Consider the following 17,533-nt stretch of genomic DNA (forward strand, 5'->3'; position numbering starts at 1 on the left):
GACAGTATCTTTTATAACACAATATAATAGAATGGCCCCCAAGATACGAACATTTTTAAACAAACACTGGCCTATGTTGCTATGTGACAATACACTGGCACAGTATCTTCCCGCAAGACCGAATATTATCTTTACGAAGGCACCCAACGTTAAAGCTAAAATAGCCCAAAGTTGTCCTTTAGAAGACTCTAGATCCATAGGAAGAAAACCCACGAAAGGCTTCTTTTCATGTACTGCCTGCACGGCTTGTTCATTTAGTACCAGTGTAAAATCTTTTAAATCCAATGTCACTTCAAAAGTGTATTTTATTAAATCGTTCATAAATTGTCAGTCCACATTTGTAATATATTTATTACAATGCCCCTGTGGCCTTCAATATGTGGGCAGGACAGGGAGAAGTTATAAAAGAAGAATTTATGAACACATCTATAACATCAAAAAAGGATTATTAACACATAGTGTATCCCATCATTTCTTTACCCACCATAATCAAAATCCGGTAGGGTTGAAATGTCAGGCTATTGGACTGGTGCCGACCAGTTAGAGAGGGGGGAACCGGCTTGGTGGAGCCAGTAGACGTGAAGCCTATTGGATCTATGAGTTGAAAACCCTCTCTCCAAATGGCCTGAATATTGATTTTGAGCTGGGAGTTTTTTTAAAAATAAAAGTGTAAAAATTTTTTTTTAAATAAAATGAATAACTTTTTAAAAAAAAGATAATAATTTATAGGGTTTTATATATTTTTTAACTAAGGTTGGTTTCAGTAAAGTTCCTTACAAACTATATAATTGTTACTGTATGTTTAAGATGTGGGTATTAGTAATGTCCATGTATACATTTGGCATTTTTATGCACATTTTTATGATTGTTCTGTGTTCATTCATGATGCATGTTGTGGTTTGGTGTTTTTTATGTATCTATGTATCTTTATATATCGTTTTGTTTCATGGTTTTCTTTTTATGTATATAAGTTTGGCTGTTTCTCTAGCACTGTATTGGATAGGCAGGTAATTGAGCTAATTAGCAAGCCTGCAGTAAGGATTGGGAGTTTTAAATTTGCTCCAATCAGATTTACTAGTACTAGGTATAAGCACATCCATTCTCCAGTGCTGTGGTAACCCCTGATGAAGTGCGCATGCGCACGAAACGCGTAGGGTCAGAGTGTAAGAGTGCATCATTGTAAGCAGTCACAGGCGACGCAGCAAGGTGCAGTGTTCGGCAGCAGGAAAAGCAAGACCCCAGCACACCTCCAACTAAGGACTTAAAGATCCGGGAGAGCGTGGGAGTGTCTGAAAACGGCGTCATACGGAGCCAGACACCAGTGGAGGACACGCTGCTTCTAAAGACTGCCATTCACTGTGATTTTCCTCACAGTCTCTTGTGAGTAGGATTCCAGTTTTTACATCAACCGGACCAGTTTCCTGTTCATTGCTTTTTATTTGTCATATGTGTTTTATTTTGGATTAAATCAGCTCTTCTTTTTCAGCCTTGCTTTCTATTGTCTATTGTTGTTAGTGGTGTTTGTCCTGCATTTGTGGTACATGTTTGTTTGGTCTACAGTATTACACTATTATTTGTTTTCTTTATTCCACATATCACGAGTCAAGTGGCAGTGGGCTCATTCAAGTTTGGAATCACAGAAGTTCAAGTGCATCATTGCAACAGTCATTTCACTTGGACTCTAATCAGACTGATTTTGGGCACATTTGTAGGCGCCGGTTTGTATTGTTTTTGTAGTAACAGTATCAGTAACACTAGAATTAAATGCCCTTATGAAGTATGCAGCAAGGAAAAGAATTGGCCTAACATTTATGGAAAACAAATACAGGTAGTCCTCGTTATCCAACGTTTCACTTTACAACGAATGGCATATCCAAAGCTTTACAATGTAACCCTACGGGACGTTTTTCAACGCTGGAATGCGTTATCCGACGCCTGAATGCGTTATCCGCGCCGGAATGCGTTATCCAAGCTCACTGCAACTGATTAACATGGGACTCACTTTACAACGGTTTCACTATCCAACACTACTTCCAGAACAGATTTTGTTGGATAACCGAGGACCGCCTGTACTGTGCATATTACCTGCGCTCCTCCCTTGGTGACGTATGCAGCTGGTACAAGGATTGTCCTTACATTTATGGAAAACAAAGAACAACAATTACTGTGCTCCTACCAATTGGGCTAAAATAAACTAGTGACATTTTCACATTTAAACCATTCGTTTAATAGATCTATTGTCATGGGTATTAACTCACATGGTTTTCAGTAACTTGGTATATACTGTGTGTTGTGTTATTTGGTTAATGTGCTTACTGGGAATTCGGTGACCCTGGCATGTGGCTTGTGCCCCATTAATCCCCAGTAATCCCTAAGTAACAGTATAGATAGAGACGCTGGTCCTTTAAGTGGGATTGACTCCTTGTGCGAGTCAGGGATTACCGGGAGTGGGTGTCAGTGTATCCTGTGTAGGAGCAGTGTTCTAGGGTGGATCCACTAGCATTGTTACTGTATGTGCAATGTGATTCATTAACTTTGCTGTGTGATTTCTGAGAACCCATTGTCCCCAGAACCTACCAGGGTATAAGAACAAGTTCTGGCTCCCAGCAAGAGTCTGTAATCACCGGTATTGGGTGGGAGGTACCCCATGGGTAAAAGCGTAGCTCTTCTGGTGGGTTCCCCCTCATGGTCCTGGGTAGTGATGCTACTATCCTAGCAGAGTAGGTTAGGAATAGTCAGAGTAGGTCTTTGGCACCTTTTTGCCCTAGCCTGAGCAGGAATGCCTCGCGGTCCGTAGAATCGAGGCGCTTTCCTGGCGGGTGGAGTCTGGATAGACTCGGTGTACTGGTGACTTGTTGTTTTGTGGTACCAGCGTTCTGCCGTTCTGTGACAGCTTCCCTGGGACTTTTCCCTTTAGCGATCCACAGGAGTGAGTCTAAAGTCTGTAACGCAATTTCTAAGGATTCAATTTCTACCCATTTTATCGCCCTAGGAGCCTTATGACTTGCTGCAAGATGACTGAACTGAGCTGCTGCATAGTATATTATTTATGAATGAAAAGCTAGGGCCCCCTCTGATTTTAGTGGGGTGATTACACCTCTTTTGACCCTTTGTCTTTTATGGCCCCAAATAAAGGCCGAAACTTTACATTGCATTTCTATTAATACTTTAGGTGGGACATGTACTGGGAGAGTATGGAAAAGGTATAGTTATTTGGGGAGAGTGTTCATCTTATTGGATATTATTCTACCAACCCATGATAAGCAGTATTTGTTTAATTCCTCTATGTCTTTTTTGAGTGAAGAGAATAGTTCTGGGTAATTCGACTTACAGAGCTCAGAATATTGAGGTGTAAGTTGTACCCCTAGATATTTAATACAGTATGGTCTTCTCGCCATCTAAAGTTATGATTTAGTTTAAGCGGTTTTAACATTCCTACTTCCACACCCAAAGACAAGAAGTTTGTAACCTCTAGTGGTGATTCCTTTTTATCCCTTCGAAACAGGGGATATGGGACAAAGTAGAAATGGGGGAGGGGGAAGGGGTGTGTGGAATAGGTTAGGAAAAGATTTCAAACTAACTATAGACAGAAACGTATGAAAAAATTTATCATCTTTCTCTGGATTGGAGTGGTGAATGAGGACACCACAGGCTACTGCTCCATGTGTGGCCGCAGTGAGCAAGGCAGACTTTGTTCATCTCCCGGGCAGGAGAGAAACAAAGTCCTTCCTTTCAGAATCTATGAACTCCTTCTTTGTACAATGTATCATCTGCTGAGTGGTCAATCTGTCAGCCAACTGGTGATCATTTGGCAGAGTCCATTTGACCCTCAATGGCATTTCTCATTCTATTTTTCCCTGGAGTCTTCTTTTAAATCCCATTGGCTTTAGGGGAGTTGGAGGGGGGGAGGGGGATGAGTTGGACTGGATCTTTGCCCCCAATCCGCTAGAGCTTTATCCCCTTCTTCTGAGTTTTTCACAACCAGTGTGGATCCATTATTCGATATCACCATCTTGAATGGGAATCCCCATTTATATTTTATCTGATTTTGGTGATCGATCTTTTAATTTTATTCGAGTCGCTGGTGCGAGATCATTATAGATTTGTGTTTGATGACCCTCAAATTCCACCTATGGCCTAGGCTTAGCGATGGAGAGAAAAGCCTCTTTGACAGTAAAGTGACGAATTTCCATTATGTCATCTCCCATTTTATTGGGATCTGCTTGTTTTAGTCCTAGGGCTCTGTGGACCCTGTCTAAAATCAGTTTATCTTCAGGGAGGTCTGGGATTAACATTTTAAAGAGCCTAAGGAAGATTCCTCTTAAAGTCTCTGAAAGGATAGTTTCGGGTATATTTTGCAGCCTGAGATTGTTCCATTAGGAATGATTTTCCACATCTTCCTGAGCTTCTGCTAAGGTGTTGAGTTGCAATTTTAAGTCTTTCCCTTCATGTTCTGTCACAATGTGAGCTTCAATAATCTCATCAACTTTTCCCTCTAGACCAAGCCTGTCAAACTTGGAAAAGCCTTGTCTTGGGGGCCAATTCTAAAATAGAATGGCTTGGGGGCCAATTCTTAAATCTGACTGCAAGACTCGGGCCACAACATCAGAGTAGCCTACGGCCTAACTGACTCGTATAGTTATAACCTATGCGTACATGTTACTGGTATCTTGGTCTCTCTCCACATCCCTTCTCTCTCCCGATTCCTTTTCTATTTCTCCCCCACCCTCTCTCCCCTATACCATCTCTCTCTCACCCCCATCCCCTCTCCCTCTTCCCCATACCCTCTCTCCCCCATCACACCTCTCTATATCCTCTCTCCTCTCTTACCTCTCTCTCTCCACCCATTCCCCATCTCTCCCCATCCCTTATCCTCTCTCCCCCATCTCTCAACCCTTTCTCTCTCCCCATCACCCTCTCTCTCTCACCATCCCCCCTCTCTTCACCCCCTCCACTCAATCCCCTCATCCACTCTCTCCCCCACCCCCCTCTCTCTCTTCCCCATCCCCCTCTCTCTTCCCCATCCCCCTCTCTCATCCCCATCCCCCCTCTCTCTTCCTATCTCTCCTCTCTCTTCCCCATCCCTCTCTCTTCCCCACCCCCATCTTTCTCTCTCTTCCCCACCTCCCTCTTTCTCTCTCTTCCTCACCCCCCTCTTTCTCTCTCTTCCCCACCCCATTCTTTCTCTCTCTTTCCCACCCCCTTCTTTCTCTCTCTTCTCTACCCCTCCCTCTTTCTCTCTTCCCCATCCCCCTATTTCTCTCTCTTCCCCATCCCCCTCTTTCTCTCTCTTCCCCATCCCCTCTTTCTCTCTTCCCCATCCCCTCTTTCTCTCTTCCCCATCCTCCCCCCCCCCTCTCTCTCTGCTAAAGGTGGTTCTACAAGTTATTGAATCATAAGGTGTACTTAGTTTTTCACACATGGCTTCTCCATTTTGGCACGGTGTAATATGTCATGTGTTGTTGTTCATCTGAAGTTGTATTTACCTCATTTTTAGACCTGATATGAAACAGATGATTGTTATGTCCCGATATGTAAAACCATAGAATTCAAAGAGGGTATACTTTCTTTTTCACACAACTGTATGCGATCATGATTGTAAAAGCAAAGTAAAGACAATTTTAAAATGTTACTGTATTTATATGCACATGTTACACACAAAGACTGTGCATTATGATTTACCACTCAATGCTACAGCTGCTAATATATTGCAGACATGAAACTTAAACTATGCCACTCACATATCTCATGTGAAGTAACCTTGTCCAACTGATCCTGTGGCTTTTCCTCCATTGTCCACTCTAATCATGAGAGTGACTTGGTTATTAACCTGTGTGACTATGATTCATCCCACACCCTCTGATTATTCAGCCATGGTGACATATGTTAATCTGAATCATTGCAAGATAGCCCTTTGTATGGCAGGTTTACACTGGCTGTACAATATATTATGATTTAAAGAACTTCCTCTTACAGTCTGTCATGGATGAGTTGGGTATAGACCAATAAAACACACCCATACTGTTTTTATGTTGAAACTCCAGCAACCCAATTCTTATTTCCAGGGCAAGTAAGGCTACGGCCCCACTGTCTGCGCTACACACGCGTCTGCCAGGCTGGCGGCACGTGCAGCCGAGTCCCCCCGTCTGCAGTGAGCTGCTGGGGGAAAGACGTGTGACGGGGGCACGGCCGTGAAATCACCCGGCAGGTTCGCCATCATTGGCTGAACCGCCGGGGGGCGTGGCCTAGCACTCAATTCTCTTGAGAGCAGGAGAAACTGTTGGCGCAGCGCGGCAGCCCCCCCTCGCAGCGGGCCCAGCCCCATTGTGGGGCGGCTCTTGTCCCTGTAGCGTCCGCCACAGCGGCAGAATCAAAGCTATGTATCCAGATACTCTGACACTGATAGACAAGTTACTGTCTCACAGGGTTATTTATGGGGAAAAAAACGTGTGTGTATGTATGTGTGTATATATATATATATATATTTTCTTTTTCAAATATATATTAAATTTATTTATTTTCAAATCTACCACTTTCAGTGGGGCTTTAAAAAAAAAATGAAATGTGAAGCTGTTTTTTTTAATTTTTATTTTTACACCAGATTTGCAGACACAAGCTTTTCCTATGTCAATGTAATCCCAAAATGTATAATTTTGTCATTTAATTTATAAACACTGACCATCGCTGTCCTCCACAAAGATTAATTGGAGCAACACTCTTCTTACTGAATGATCACTCTATTAATAAATGTAATTTAAAAAAAAGTGATGTCCATTCTCCCGAAAGTGTTGTACTATTTCCATGTCCTTCCGATTAAAGTGCCAAAAAAAAACGATATTTCTAAATTACAGGTGTAATTTAACAAATTCATATGGAACCATAAGCCTCCACGAAATAAAAACCAGATACTCCAACGCTCCAGCTCAACTGGAGGTCTTGGCCTTCCGAACATCTTTAATTATTATAAAGTGGCACAGCTTGGCCAATTATTATACTGGCATGAAAATCTACAGGGGCGAGAAAAAGTGGGTGAACCCCAATTATAATTACGGAAATTCCATAGTTTTTCAAAGATAACCTTCTTGAATCAAAACCAGTCTTTTCTTAAATATCCAATGGGGTTTATATTAACTAATTCCATGTCTTTTGAAACAAAAGTATGCATGAATTAGACACACAATGGGTAATTAAGAGTCAGGGTGTGCAAATGTGAATGAAACCCTGGTTTTATCAGCTAAATTAAAGGGAATAATTAGAATCAGGTATTTAAATAATTAGTTAGGTCTTTCGGGGTAAGATTGGGAGGCCCCACCCTATATTAAGATCAGAAACTTTGAGTTTAATCTTCACCGTACAGGTGTGTGTAAACATGTCATGCCATCATCAAAGGAAATCTCTGAGGACCTCAGAAAAGCAGTTATTAATGCTCATTGATCTAGACAGGGTTACAAAACCATTTCTAAGGATTTGGGGCTCCACCAATCCACTGCCAGACAGATAGTCTACAAATGGAGAAAGTTCAAGACCACAGTCGCTCTATCCAGGAGCTGTCGTCCTACCAAAATCTCTGCAAGAACAAACCAGCATATCATCCAGGAAGTCACAAAGAACCCCAAAGTAACATGCAAGGATGTTAATGGCTAATGTGAGTGTTCATGACTCAACTGTCAGAAAAAGACAGAACAAGAATGATATTCATGGAAGGATAGCCAGAAGGAAACCACTGCTCTTTTAAAAGAACATTGCTGCACCTCTGAAGAAAACATAGATGATCCACAAGACTTCTAGAACAATGTTCCCTGGACACATGAGTCAAAGGTAAAACTTTTTGGCCTCAATGATAAACGTTAAGTTTGGCGAAAACCAAACACTGCGTTCGAACAGAAGAGCCTCATCCCAACCATCAAGCATGGTGGTGAGTGTGATGATTTGGGGCTGCTTTGCTGCCTTAGGACCTGGACGGCTTGCCATCATTGACACAACCATGAATTCTGCATTGTATCACAAGACTCTAGAGGAGAACTAAAGCTGAACCGAAAGTGGGACATGAGTTGAAGCAGTTCTGTAAGGATGAATGGACCAAAATTCCTTATAACAGATGTCAGAGACTGACCAGCAGTTTTCAGGAAATGCTTAGTTGAAGTCATTTCTGCTCAAGAGGCTGCCACCAGGTACTGAATCTAAAGGTTCACATACTTTTTCACACATGGATATTGAATGTTGAATCATTTGTGGATAAATACATGTTTAAAAAAAAGTATCATGTTTTTGTGTCACTTGTTTGATCAGGTTATCTTTATCTATTATTAGGACTTAGATTAAGATCTAACAAAATTTTAGGATTTATGTGAAAATCCCCACAACCTTTTTCTCATCACTGTAGGTGGCAGAAGATGGGTTTATATTGAGGCAAGTATATGTGCCCCAGCCAGACTTCGAGATATTCTATGGCTCTCCAGACCCCCGACCTGCTCTACGCAACCTACGCATGTGAGCTTTGGGACCAGAACTTGTCTATGCATGAGCTATCTCCGTCCCCATCTCCGCTAACCGCCCTTTTTTGAGTCCAGTCAAGTTTCCAGCTTGGATGAGTACAAAGGCGCTCTCAACATGGCAGATCCTTTGGATCTTCCCTTATCCGTAACCTGGAACAAAATCAATGCAAATGCTTTCAATTTTTCTGTGATAATTATAAGGTGTCACATAATCACTTTGCGGTCAGACACTTTCTGGAGGCTCACTTCCCGCTTCAGCTCATAGCCTCATAGCCTCATATGAATGTCTCTGCCCTTCAGAGGAAAGATATACGATTCAATAAAATTGGTTAAGAATATGACACTGGTTTAGTGTCAAGTACAAAAGTTTAGTTGCTATGTTGTTCCTGGGAAACAATATTTTTTTTGCAAATTAATTTCTTATATGGCTGATATTCATTTAATTTCATGCATTTTTCATTATACTGTGTATTTTAGACCTTACAAATCTCAGATGCCTGTGTGGAAAACAGCATTGTTCTTGAAAGCGTGTCTTGTAACAACTATATTCAGGTTAGTCTAGGGATTCTCAACTCCAGTCCTTAAGACCCCCTCCCCCAACAGGTCAGGTTTTAAGGCTATCCCAGCTTCAGCACAGGTGGCTCAATCAGAGGCTCCATCTTCGACTGAGCCACTGATTGAGCCACCTGTGCTGAAGCAGGGATGTCCTTAAACCCTGACCTGTTGTGGGGTCTTGAGGACTGGAGTTCAGAACCCCTGGGTTAGTCCATGTAAAAAGAGGTCACATTACTATGACAGAAATTTGCAACTGTACCAAAATGGTGACCACTTACAGAACCACAAACGAATATTCCATTCCCTAATGAAGAAACCTTGTGGTTTCGAAATGCGTTGGATAGTACTGCGATTGGAGACCATAGTGACCCGATGACTTTAAAATCTACTATTTGCTGCTGATGTGATTTGTGACCGGTGAGAGGATCGGGGCGTGCGGCACACGGAGTGCAGCGAGGGACGTCATTGATGGGCAGATGGAGAGGCGGTCGGATGCAGACTTGCAGCGAACCACCGCCATCAGACTACTCCCACTAACGGATTCCTCACCATTAACTAGCTGTAGAACTGCAACATTGGGACACCCTCACCTGTATCACACTTCATGTGTGGAACAGGACTGGCAACTAAGCCACGGACCCACCATAGGCACTGACAAAGGGTATCAGTGTGACGACTCTGGATTAGCCAGCGAATATCTGTGGAACACCAGATGACATGTTGCTGGAGAGACCCAGTCCTGCTGGTTGGCGTTTGGGTAACATTATCCCTTGAAATGCTGATTTAATTCATCCTTGATGTACGCAGATTACTTACCGTGTATTGTGTAAGCCAATAATATTTTATTTAATGCACTATGAGCGTTGTGCGCTGTTTTTTTGTGTTTTTCTATGTGATGAAAGATGCCATCTGCACAGGTTGTAAAACCTTTATCACGTTGAAATGGCAGATACAAAGTTATCATTCTAAAATAAGGCCATCGAGGAGGCGCAGCCACGAGCTAAGGAATGGAGGCTTGAATCTACAGCTCTGCTCATACCCGGCGTAAAAGTACAAATAATTAGCTGAAAAACCCACAGAATTGGAGAAAAAAGCGCAGCTGTGGAGCGGGGAACACTCAGAGATGACAACAACTCGAGTACAAACTAAAAAGAAGAGATCTATTGACCTGAGATCTTACTTTTGGAGCTCGGAGCAGGCAAGGGGGAGAGAGGATCCAGCAATGTCCCCGGGCAGGACCTCAGATGCAGACTCAGCACACGGACAAGGGGAGATAGATGACGCAGAGATGCAGCCAGTAATACGGAAAGATCTAACAACGTACTTTTCAGATCTTAAAGACTTCTTCCGTAAAGAGATGGATGGGCTCAGAAAGGACATACAACATATTGGGGAGCGCACTAATGAGCTGGAAAAACGAATGGATACAGCAGTGGAGTGCCACAAGCACACAGAGAAAGAAATCTCTCAGATAAAAAAAACGGCTGACTGAATTAGAGGATAAGCAGGAGGATGGGGAGAATCGGGACAGGAGAAACAATTTGAGAATCCGGGGAATCCCTGAGGACATACTGGACGTGGAGGAAATGCTGGGGAGATGGATGGGGTCCCTGCTCCCGGATAAGACAGAGGCAGAACTCCTGATGGATCGCTGCCATCGGGCTCTGCGATCCAAGCCCCTGCCTAATAATCCCCCGAGGGATATTATCCTGAGGTTATATCATTACAGAACGAAAGAGGCACTCTGTAAAATCACACGGACATCCCCCACCATCAAGTTTGAGGGCATCCAGATGTCCATTTATCAGGACATTTCCCCCACTACATTAAATAAACGGAGATCCCTCCAGCCACTAACGAAGATACCGAGGGACAAAGGGATTCGATATCGGTGGGTCTTCCCTTTTGGACTGATGGTAGTGAAGGAGAGAAAATCCCACACATTAAGGCACATCAGTGAAGGGACGGAATTCCTGCTGAAATTTGGAATAAAGGAAAAGGTGGCTTACCAGCCTGAGGAGCAACATCCATCCATGGAGACAGTCTGGAAAAGAGTGTCCAGTGCTGCTGCAAGAAGAAAGGAGAAAGGCAAAGACTGAAAGAAGAAGAACCTGTCAGTCATCATGAAGTCCAAAAGCAACATTTTAATAAACAAATGTAGCTCTTAAAGGGGCACTGCCGATGTTATATAAGACTGACAAAGTTGAGGTTCAAATAAAGTTAATAAAGTTCACAAAGTTTGCAAGGACATAAGTGTTTAAATTGCAAGGTTAATAAGTTGTGCGTTTAACTTTAAAGTGTTATAAATTGCCCCAGCTGGACTTACCCTGGGGATGGAGGTGAAGGGGAAAGATGGCGGCCATGCAAGAGATCAGGAGCGGGAACCTGCGGGAGAAGAAGCGGGAGAAAAGTGCGCATCAAGATGGAGGAGGGAGAAAGGGCGCGAAAGCTCTGCAGAGGCGTCTGGAGCAGAGGTGGGCGGCAGGAGCAACGGAGCTGCAAAAGAAGAGGCGGGGCAAGGCAGAGCTGGGAAGGAAGGAAGGGGAGCATTAGTAAGTCCTGGCCAGGGCTCTCGGCGGAGGTACGCGAACTCCGCTGCCGGGAGCTCCGCAGGCAGGTGGCACGAGGGAAGTGAGGGACAGGGGAAGAAGGGGGGTGAGGGACAGGGGAAGAAGGGGGGCGCAGGACATTAGAGGAAGGGGGGCGCAGGACAGGAGAGGAAGGGGGGCGCAGGACAGGAGAGGAAGGGGGGCGCAGGACAAGAGAGGAAGGGGGGCGCAGGACAGGGGAGGAAGGGGGGCGCAGGACAGGGGAGGAAGGGGGGCGCAGGACAGGGGAGGAAGGGGGCGCAGGACACGGGAGGAAGGGGGGCGCAGGACAGGGCAGGAAGGGGGACGCAGAACAGGGGAGGAAGGGGGGCAAAGGACAGGGGAGGAAGGGGGGCAAAGGACAGGGGAGGAAGGGGGGCAAAGGACAGGGGAGGAAGGGGGAGCAGGCACAGTAGGAACAGCAGGAGGATGTGGAGGGAGAGAGAGGAGTGTGGACAGGGGCGGAGTGAGAGAGAAGGGCAGGGGGAGAGGATAGAGAATAGAGGCAAAGGTGGATGGAGGGTCTGGGGAGAAGGGGTTAGAGGCTTGTATAGGACAAGTTGGGAGATTAGGAGAGACAAGGAGAGGGGGGGGAGAGTCAGGAAGATGGATATGAGAAGGGAGAGGGGGAATAAAAGAAGGTGGAGAGACAGAAGACAGGAAAAGGTAGCAAGGACAGGTAGAATAGATTCTGGTCCAGCTATGAGAGGAAAAAGCAATCCACAGTCACCAGGGGAAAGGGGGAAGTTTGAAAAGAGATCTAGCTAGTTGGCAGTGTCTCTAAAGGGAGACATGGAAAGACATGTGGGTAGAGAACTTAATTAAGAGAAAAAAAGTACGTTATACCAGACTTTGGGATAATATGCAAGAATGCGCCGGGGGGTGGGCAGAAGCTCCTCCATCCGGGTAGTAGACTTGCGCTGACAACCTATGGGGACTGAGACTGCTAAACCCATAGGTGAAGACCCAGGGGAAGGGAGGCTTCAGGAGGGTAGGAGCATTAGCCCCCCAGGAGGAGGAAGAAGGAGGGAGGCTTGGTGCCCCTGGGCAGATGAACTTAGGTCCGGAAGGATCAAATACAGCTCATTCCAGTTGTTGTTTATTGTGTTGGAGTTGTTAGGTGTTGTTTTTTTTCCTTGCCTGTCCTTGTGTGTTTCCCCTCCCCCTGTCCCCCAAGTTGCTGGTCACCGTTGGAAGAGGTTGAAAGGCAAGAAGAGAAGTGGAGGAGGCGGATCTCTGGGCGGGACCCGAAAGTATGTTTGCAGAGGGTAAGCAGATCCACTAAAGCACCGACATGGCAGTAACATGTGTGTCACATAATGTTAGAGGTTTTAACAGCCCTCAGAAACGCCGCATTGCCTTTAAGGAGTATAGAAATAGAAAAGCTGATGTGATATTTCTACAGGAGACTCACTTCAGCACTGGAAATAACCCGAGTTTCTTAGACGGGCACTTCCGCCAGTTCTATCTGGCCTCAGCGGCAGAGAAAAAGAAGGGGGTGGCGATACTGCTCCACAATAATTTGCCGTTTAAAGTAGGGAAAATCAAAAGAGACATAGACGGTAGATATCTTATCCTAACAGGGACGGTGAATGGGAGTAGTCTGACACTAGCATCGGTATACGCCCCATGTGAAGACGATCCTCAATTTTTTAGGACATTCTTTGCACAGCTGGATAGGGTGGCAGAGAGGAGCATAGTAGTGGCGGGAGATTTTAATAAACATTTAGACCCGACATTAGACAGGAACAAACTAAGAAGAATCAAAAGGGGAGGTGTCGAGGTGCTACGTCAGGGTACTAGAGACAGACAACTTGTAGATATCTGGAGGGAACAGCACCCAGGAGAAAGGGGATTTACTTTTTACTCGCACCCACATGACAGCTACAGCAGGATCGATTACTTCTTTGTGTCGAATAGACTGATCCCACAGATCTCCTATTCAGGAATCCATGATATTTCATGGTCGGATCATGCACCAATAGAGCTGCGGTGCTCCCAAATTAGGCAGGCTAGCCCATGGGCAAATTGGAAACTCAATGAATCATTAATTAAGATCCCAGAGATCGGACAAACCATACGAGAAGAGATCTCACAATTCTTTACGACAAACAAGGGCAGTGTGGAACCTCACATAACATTGTGGGAGGCTCATAAGGCCACCCTGAGAGGAATTTTGATAAATATAGTGGCGGGGAGGAAAAAAAAGAGAGAAGCCAAAATTAATCAGCTGAGAGAAAAGCTTCATGAACTCTCTATACTACATAACAGGACGGGTAGAGAGCAGACACTAAAGGAGTTGAAGGATGGAAGAATAGAACTTAATCTACTCCTTACCTCCCAGACTGAAAAGACATTGAGTTGGACAAAGAGGAAATTTTTTGAAAAGGCGAACAAGCCAGATACCATGCTGGCAAATAAAATCCGCAACAGACAATCCAACTATACAATTCACGCAATTAAGACTAAGGAAGGAAAGTTAACCTCAAGTCCCACATAGTTGAGGAGTTTAGAACATATTATGAAGGGTTGTATGATGGGAAGAAGGTGAAACATAACGCTAATACGAGTAAGGCACTAGAGACTTTCCTAGCAGACTCAGATTTGCCCAGGTTGACGAGGTTAGAGTGGGAGTTCCTGGAGAAGGAGTTCACAGCGGAAGAACTGCTAGAGGTAGTTACTAATCTAAAACCCGCAAAAGCTCCGGGCCCAGACGGATTCTCCAATTTATATTACAAAAAATATATTGTGATTCTGACCCCTTATTTGTTAAAGATGTACAATAATGTCCTGGATGGGGGGTCGTTCTCAGACCAGATGCTGCATGCGTCCATCTCAGTGATTCATAAGCAGGGGAAAGACCCCACAAATTGCCCAAGTTATAGGCCGATCTCACTGATTAATTCGGATGTAAAAATCTACTCAAAATTGCTGGCCAATAGATTGAGTACTATTCTACCCAGGCTGATTCACGCGGATCAAGTTGGTTTCATTAAGGGTAGACAAGCGGCCGATAATACCAGGAGGGTTATTGATATTATAGATTACATAAATACCAACAAGATCCCAGGAATTATATTAAGCTTAGATGCAGAGAAAGCCTACGATAGAATAGACTGGCCGTACCTGGATGCCACGCTTGCGGCGTTTGGATTTGGGAATAGAGTCTTGAGGGCAATTAAAGCATTATATACGAATCCTATGGCACGGGTAGTTCACCAGGGATTCCCGTCAGGATATCCCAAAATCAAGAATGGCACAAGACAGGGCTGCCCGTTATCGCCCTTGTTGTTCGCCTTATGCATGGAGCCACTAGCGGTCCGGATTAGAGGAAACATGGACATTACAGGGATACAAATTAATTCCCAGGAACACAAGACAGCATTGTATACGGATGATGTCATCCTGACGCTGTCCAGGCCCCTAGTCTCTCTACCCAACCTTTTTGACCTGTTGGAAAAATTAAACAGGATATCAGGATTTAAGATAAATCAGGCGAAATCTGAAGCCATGAGTCTAAATCTCCCAAAAGATACAGAAAAACTAATAGAGATTAATTTTAATTGGCAACCCAAAGCAATTAAGTACCTAGGGGTCAATTTGACCAAGGAAGTAAACCTGTTATATAAGGCAAATTATCCAAAACTCTTGCAGTCCCTGAAGAGAGAGTTAAAAGAATGGGCATCATATGGCATCTCATGGATTGGAAGAATTTATAGTGTTAAAATAAACCTTCTTCCCAGATTATTGTACCTCTTTCAGACGCTTCCCATACCCATAGATAATGCAGATATTAGGGACATGCAGACAAAGGTTCTTAATTTTATTTGGAAAAACAAAAAAGCACGAATAAAGGCTAGAATAATGATGAGGTCCAAAAACACAGGCGGACTGGCGGTACCTTGTGCTTGTTCTCATATTATAGAGCAGCCCAATTAAGTCAAATTATCCAATGGCGTCTAGATCCGAAAGTACGCAGATGGGTGGGCATAGAGAGTGAACTATGCGCCCCACTAGAAATTAGTAACTTAATTTGGTACCCAAAATCTCGGCTCAAAGAGATAAAGAAACCGCTAGCCTCAATGAACAACTCAATTGCAATCTGGGAGACCACTATATTTAGCTCTGACTACGAGGCACTCGCTGATGGCCCCGTTGTGGGGGAACCCAGATTTTGCTCCGGGGATGGAAGAAGGGGGGTTTACATGTTGGAGGGATAGAGGGTATAGGAGATTGAAGGATCTGGAGGGCAGGGACACAATCAAAACATTTAGCCAAATTCAGTCGGATAAGGACATTCCCAACACTGAATTTTTTAGATACCTCCAGATCAGGACATTTAAACCAAACACATAAATCGTCCTAAGGTGACAAATTTTGAGACGCTCTGTGCACGAGGGCACGACACAGGTGGACTCACATCTAGACTGTATGGGGAGGTGATCGATCCTGGTAACAGCCACGGACTGAGACTAGGTTACATGACGCAGTGGGAGGCAGAATTGGGAAGGACGTTAGAGGACGAGGAATGGACAAAGATATTTGAGGCGGCAGCAAAGAGTTCGATCTGCACGACGTTAAAGGAGAACTCATATAAGGTATTAATGAGGTGGTATCTCACCCCAGTCAGATTATCTAAATTTGTACCAGGTTACTCCCCCTTGTGTCCTAGACAATGTGGAGAGCCAGGAGACTTGTTGCACATGCTGTGGTCCTGCCCTTGTTTGGTCCCAATATGGGAACAGATTCGGGATTGGTTACAGAGGATCTTGGTCCTCGAAATTCCCCGGGATCCCTGGCTGTTTCTGCTAAACAAGCCATTGGAAGGTTTGTCACGGGCAGGTAACAAAATGATCGTTCACTTTGCAACGGCAATGAGGTCTGAGACCGCAGCATTGTGGAAACAGAACATGATTCCAACAATTGAAAAGATTCGGAACAGAATTTGGTTTGCCTGCCAGATGGAGAAGCTGACGAGTTTGGTCAACGACACTGGCTCAAATTTCCAAAAGGTCTGGTTGCCGTGGTTGGCACAAACAGACATCCCAGGGGCGAGCAATGCCTCCATTTGGCTATGATAGGAATAAGTGAGTTCTCCTGTGACAGACGACACTCAGGGAGGAGGCGGAGGTATAGCGAAGGGCCTAGATAAGGAACGATTGGGTTGGGAAGTTAAGGCAAAACTTCTATATATAAAAAGCTTGCGAAGGCATGAGAAGCTGCAGAGGTCTCCCGCACCAGAATCAAAAGAAGGATGGAGAAGTGTAGAGACGTGCCAAGGATGGCATTGGATTGAAGCTCCTTGGTGACCCCCCCCCCCCATACCTCTCTTCCCCAATGTGTCTCTCACCCCCCCTGTGCATGTTGGATGTGTGATTGGTGTTTGCGTCGTGTCAGTTCAGACAGATATGGACCAGCTACAGAGCTTGTGGAGTGTTCTATAATGTGCAAAAACGTCTGTATATTTTGAAAAATTAATAAAATATAAAGTTAAAATAAGGCCATCATTATTAAAATAAGTATACTTTCTAATTGTCAAAAAGAAACTAATACATGCAATGGGAAACAAAGCTTGCTTGATATAAAACAAATTAATGTTTGTGCTTATTATATTAAAGAAGATGTGAAAGAACACTTAATCCATTTTAAAATATGCCTTCTGTGTGCAAAGTAGTTCAGTAAAGCTGTGTGGGATCAGTGTGAGAGCCAGATGATAAATGAAAGCGGCTGTAGATCAAGTTAGATGTCCTTGTGTTTGTGAATAGGAAGAAAAACAAACAGTGCCAATTATGTGGAGCTTTGACGGGGCAAACATTATGGGTCTCTCTTAACCTATTTGCAGCCAGTGAGGGCTGTATCTCACTGCAGACCAATGCCCTCTAGCTGTGAAGGAGT

Source organism: Ascaphus truei, chromosome 14, assembly GCF_040206685.1.
Source record: "Ascaphus truei isolate aAscTru1 chromosome 14, aAscTru1.hap1, whole genome shotgun sequence".
Lineage (NCBI taxonomy): Eukaryota > Metazoa > Chordata > Amphibia > Anura > Ascaphidae > Ascaphus > Ascaphus truei.